This window comes from Eucalyptus grandis, chromosome 3 (genome assembly GCF_016545825.1).
Source record: "Eucalyptus grandis isolate ANBG69807.140 chromosome 3, ASM1654582v1, whole genome shotgun sequence".
NCBI classification, from domain to species: Eukaryota; Viridiplantae; Streptophyta; class Magnoliopsida; order Myrtales; family Myrtaceae; genus Eucalyptus; species Eucalyptus grandis.
In genome coordinates, this window is record NC_052614.1 from 54,699,649 (window position 1) to 54,705,424 (window position 5,776).

Sequence of the window (5,776 nt, forward strand, 5' to 3'; positions counted from 1 at the left end):
TTTATTGTTGGTCATCAAAATGTTCTGTGAAAATGAACAACATAAGCTAGGCCTGTGCATCTTCTGTAAAATAATGTGCTTTATCCGCTACTTGAATCTGAGGATGATTTTTTAATGGTTCTTATAAGCTAAAAGAATCTGATGCTTTCTGTTTATGAAACTTGGATGGACTGCAGAACATGTTATTTGATGCGGCAACTCATTAGAAGGGAGGGATATACTATCAACAATACCATTCGATTCCGTTTTCTGTATCTAGATTTTGTTGAGCCCTTTTTTTTTTTTTTTTTAAAATCATTGTGCTTTCTGGACGTTTCTTGTTTATCTACATGACCCAACTAGTAATTTCAATCTTCCGATGTACTTGTACATGTTCTGTTTGGTCTTCTGTATAACTCCTCCTCCTCTTTAGAGAAGGAGAAGATTTGCCTTTACGGATTTCCAAGTGAGCAGTGGGAAGTCAACATACCTGCGGAAGACATGCCACTTGGGCCTCCAGAACTTGCCCTCGGCATCATTTTTGCCAGAGATGGGATGCAAGAGAAGGACTGGTTTCGTTGGTTGCAGTTCCAGTGACATATGGCTACTTCTTGTTAGAAATTTGCGGAAAATCAAGATCCTGATTATCAGGATCGAATGCGGAAGTGTGTAAAATTCTGTGCTAACCTCCAGCCATTGATGAAGTCGAGAATTGAGTGCCTGTCGAACCACCACAAGGAGGAGGAGGAGGAGGAGGAGGACGCGCGGGCGCTGGGGGAGGATGGGGTGCTGGGCTGCGACGAGTTCTGGATGTACAAGTTTAAGGTGCGAAAGTGCGCCTGCGGGAGGTCACACGACTGGATGGAGTGAGAGTCCTTGGAAAAAGAGGTGCCAGCCTACTTCCATTGACTCCCGTGATCGAGGCATGTCTTTGCTTGCGGAGTTTTGTGTTTGAGGTGGGTTTTCGATCTCATTCAAGCCTTCACCTATTTAGGCATTAGGTTGATGTAGTAGGATGGAATATGATAAATCAAGCCACTGTTGAATCCTATTCAACTCTTTGCTTTTGGGTGAGTTGTCAAGACATTAGGTGATTAGTATATGCATGACATGATAATTCACACGGACTTACTTTCCATTGTAAGTCACTTTCTTTTGCAAGTTCTTTCTTCCACTGGCATTCTCCAATATGTCGAGATCTTGTGGTAATTAATAATATACATCATTCTTCTTTTGCCATAGATGATCTTGCCATGAAAGATGCTATGCACACAGAAAGAACCAAAAGGAGTTGTTGGACCTCCCCATCAGCACTTAAAGGAGGTTGAATTTCACAATTATTATGGTCAACCTTGTGATCTCAAGCTAGTGAATTACCTTATCGACAATGCCATTGCTCTTGAGAAGTTAGTGGTAAATCCGTGTGACGAAGAATACTTCTCAGACTTGGATGAGTTGGAAAAAGTGAAGGAACCTAGAGAACATGCTCTACAATATCTCAAGGGAAAGTTATCTTCAAGAATTGAGTTGGTGATTAATTAACAAAATCAGAGCCTCATTCACTTGGCATCCATAGTACCGTCATGGTTGACTATTATTCTGCATTTTAATCATTTTCTCCTGTTTAGACTTATTTTTTCGACTGCGGATATAATTTTGCTTATTAATTATTTGTTGTTCTTGATTTTGTAATTTGGATTTTTAAGTTATGGAATTGACTCTTATGCGTTTTTACCCAATATGGGAAAGTGGCAAGGCCACGAATAATGGATGTTTCTGGTTTTTATTTTCACTTTACAAATGGCTAACATCTTTTAAACATGAGGGAGGTAGGTAGATCACATGCTCTTTCAAACTCTGCTTTGTTTATATGTTCTTTTGATCACATTCAAAAAGACCACAACAACCCAAGCACAAATGGCCAATATCACTGCACTCTTACAGCAAGTTTACGATGCATTCGCCGAAGCGGAGGGTGCCATACATATGGTCCAGAGAAGAAGACAGAGGCGCATGTAAGTATTTACAAGACATTATCCAAATTATTTATTTGTGTTTTGCTCTAATAGATTTCATTTATGTTTTCAGCTCTAGTGAAGTAAATGAGGCCACAACCATCTGCAATGCCGCTCAAGCAGAACTGGATGGGGTTGCTGAAATGATCCGACAAGTGGACACATTGGTGCTGCATACCATTGGATAGGCAATGGCCTTCATCTGCTTCATTCCAATGTTCAATAATCGATGCAATCTACAGAGTGTGCAAATATCGAACAACATAGCTGGGCAACTGTAAAACAATCATCCTCTCTCGTTTGGGATCATTGGAGTGCCTAAGTCAAGCTTTCTTGGGAATTGCCAAGGCTAGCTCGGGCTCGCATAAATGCACTCACAAGTATCGTAGACATTTTGAATATAGTCAAAACCATGACCTTCACAATCGTCAAATCGAGATTTAAAGAGATTTAAAATATTTTAGATAAAGGAGTATCTAGAAATTATTTTTGAAAACATCTCTCACTTGCTCACTTGGATGGTAGAGAGACAAGTTTGTAGAGAGACAAAGTTTTTGGAGAGAGAAGCTCTGAACGAGAAAATAAAAATTTGATTATGAAGTAGTTGAATGGATGCAATGACGGAGGGCACCCCTTCTTATACTAGTAGCCTTTGGATTACAACCATTGATTGTTCTTCGATCCGGTGGATGAGATCGTACCATCTAACCTACCACCTATTGGCATTTATGTTGAGAGAGTTCTAGATCCTCGCACAATTACCATCTTGCCTCGTGGGAACATTCCGGAAGCTCTTGGGAAAATTTGCATTGCATTTTCCGCTTCATCGAACTCGTCGTAAGCCTGCTGCAAATGTGCAACGATATTCATGTTGTTGGCCATTTGTGTTTGGGTGGTCATTTTGAGCGTGATCAAAAGAATGTATAAATAGAGTAGAGTTTGAAAGAGTTCGTTTTAAGTGTGATCTACCGGCCTCTCTCATGTTTAAAAGATGTTCACCTAATCTCCTCATGAACAATGAACATCCTCTTCCCGGATAAATTTCTCTTAGTTTCTTCAATTTTAATTTGAGCAAGGGAGTGTCGAATGGATAGGTCGGAGTCGGGTGGAAAATGGTCAAATCCAAATTGACCCATTTAATGTTATATTGATCAATCCATTTTTATGTAATTCAATTTTGATAACTCATACCCGACCTAATCACAACCCAATTCATATTCAATTGGACCCATATTATCAAAATATGATAGTAAACTTACACCCACGCACTTGTATTTTTATGCAACCCGCTATAGCCGGTAACAATGTCCAAGGGCATTCCCACGTTAATCTAGGCGCAACGTAGTAGTATGATCAGGTGAATGTTTGTATCAAGTGAAGTGCACTATCATTTAGGCACACAAAAATTTGCTTTTGACTAGATTGACTAGACCATAATTAGATAAATACGTTCTCCTCCTACTACCATTTAATCACCAACAAAAAGGTAGAAGCACAAGAGAAAGATACACTAAAAACTAGAAACATCAATTATTCATGGCCTTGATCAAAAATCCAAATTAAAAATCAGGAACAGAATTATTAATAAGCAAAATTATATCTGCCAAAAAATAAGTCCATAATAGCCAGTACTAGGGATGCCAAGTGAATGATGCTCTGGTTTCGTTAATTAATCACCAGCTTAATTGAAGGTAACTTTCCCTTGAGCTGTTGCAGAGCACTTTCTCTAAGTTCCTTTTACTTTTTTTAACTTGCCCAAGTTGGAGACAAATTCTTCGTCATAGGGATTCTCCACTAGCTTCTCAAGAGCAATGGCATTATCGATAAGGCAATTCACTCCGGCACTGCATGTCTTGATTTCCGCAAAGGTAAGGGAAACAGTAACATGCGATGCAGAAGAGAATAAAGAAAAAAAAAACTGCATTTTCTTGCGCGGTTTTGTTTGGATCTGTAATTTTATCTGGATTTAGGGGGTGCCCAGGTGCTCCATTTTTGGTATTCGGCGATTTGTTTAAAGAAGATTGAATTTTCTTTTACCCATTTTGGATTATTTTAAGGATTCTCGGTTGGATTAAGGAAGATGGGCGGTTTCGCCTTTTTTTATTTTATTTCATTTCTATATTATCGATGCGGATATTTAATGAATATTTGCACCATTCTGAGATTTACCAAACGAAAAAAAATGATATCTTTTGGTTAATTTCCGATCGGTTTTGATCCGGGTAAAATGAGAGATTTTCGGCCGAAATGTCGATTCTGATTGTTTACATCATTTTAGAAACTTTCATTGTGAATAGGATTTTTGGGTTTTCTGCGCGACGAAATTTGTTTGAGTTTCTCTTGATTCGAGTGAGATTTTCTTGATTTCGTGCAGGCGCGTGCAAGAAGGGTGACACGTGCGAGTTCGCTCACGGCGTGTTCGAGTGCTGGCTCCACCCGGAGCGGTACCGGACGCAGGCGTGCAAGGACGGGCAGAGCTGCCGCCGCCGCGTCTGCCTCTTCGCCCACTCCCCCGACCAGCTCCGTGTCCTCCCCGCCCAGCAGCAGCAGCAGCAGCACAGCCCCAAGAGCGCCACCGACTCCGAATTCGGGTCACCGGTCCGCCCCTGCGCCGCCGTCGCGGCGGCCTTCGACTCCTACTTCACCAAGCCGTGGTCGGCCTCCTTCATATCCTCACCCACCTCGATCCTGACCACCTCGTCGCCCCCGATCTCGCCCCCGACCAACTCGAGCCCCGATGTCCCCGAACCAACGCGGCGGCTGCTGCGGGTCGCCCGGATCGGTGAGCCAGCTCGTGGCCTGCATGAGGAACATGCAGATCGCCAAGATGAAGATGAGCCCCCGCGGGCAGATGGGGGTCTCTCTTCGGGTCCCCGCTCCGACCCGGGTGCCACCTTGCGGCGCCGGTGACTGGCGGGTAAAGGCGTTCTGTGGGAGTCCGTCGCTGCGAGGAGATTTGAAAGGGTCGAGTCCGGGAAGATGAGGGCTACGCCAAGCTCAGCAAGGAGAATTCCCTCGATGGCGCCGACCTTGTCGGGACCGGTTCCGGTCCGGACGTGGGGTGGGTCTCTGAGCTGGTCATGTGAAGGCCGAAGAAGCAGCTTCGAGTCCTCCCCGAGTCGACTCGGAGCTCGAATTTTGTTTGGGTCGAAAGAAGTGATTTTTTGGGGCTGGTGGGCGGTGTTCAGCAATCGGGTGGCCTGTTGATTAATCTCTGACTCGGATGTGTGAATATATCTCGTGTTCATTTCCATTGTTGATGATGATTACCTTCCTTCTTCTTCAAGGTGTAAATATTGGCTGGCGGGAGAGAGATTTCAAGTCTCTGTTTTGTGGTCCGATGACTTTCCAGTTCCCTCTCTTTGTAAATGAAGTTTCAGTAAGCAATTCTTAAAATATTCGCAATGCAATTGCAGATTTCTGTATAGGAAGAAACAAGAACGTGGAAGTTCGATCTGGGGTTGGCTTTTTGGGGCTTGTATTGTTGATTATCGTTTTTTGGTCAAGTCCTTGAAATCTCTGTTTCGTCTCATTTTCTCGGATTATAAATGCTAATTTCCCTTTCGTGAGTGCTCTGTTCTTTGCTCTGTTCATTTCTTTGCTCTGTTCATGCTTTCTTCCTTGTTCCGACTACAGTGAGAGGAATTAGTCATATCATTAGCACAGTGATTACGAGATCAAGAGTGGGGATTAAAGAAACATATCTATCCATCCAACTCTGTCCCCAGCATGCGGAAAGACCGGGTCAGCACCTGGGTTTATCTTCCAACTCCTTATAACAG

The 5,776-nt window shown here is 42.8% G+C and overlaps 1 pseudogene; it reads left to right on the plus strand.

Moving 5' to 3' along the window:
• Positions 1–1,896: 1,896 nt before the first annotated feature.
• On the plus strand, positions 1,897–4,915 carry LOC120291970 (annotated as a pseudogene).
• Positions 4,916–5,776: the final 861 nt, after the last annotated feature.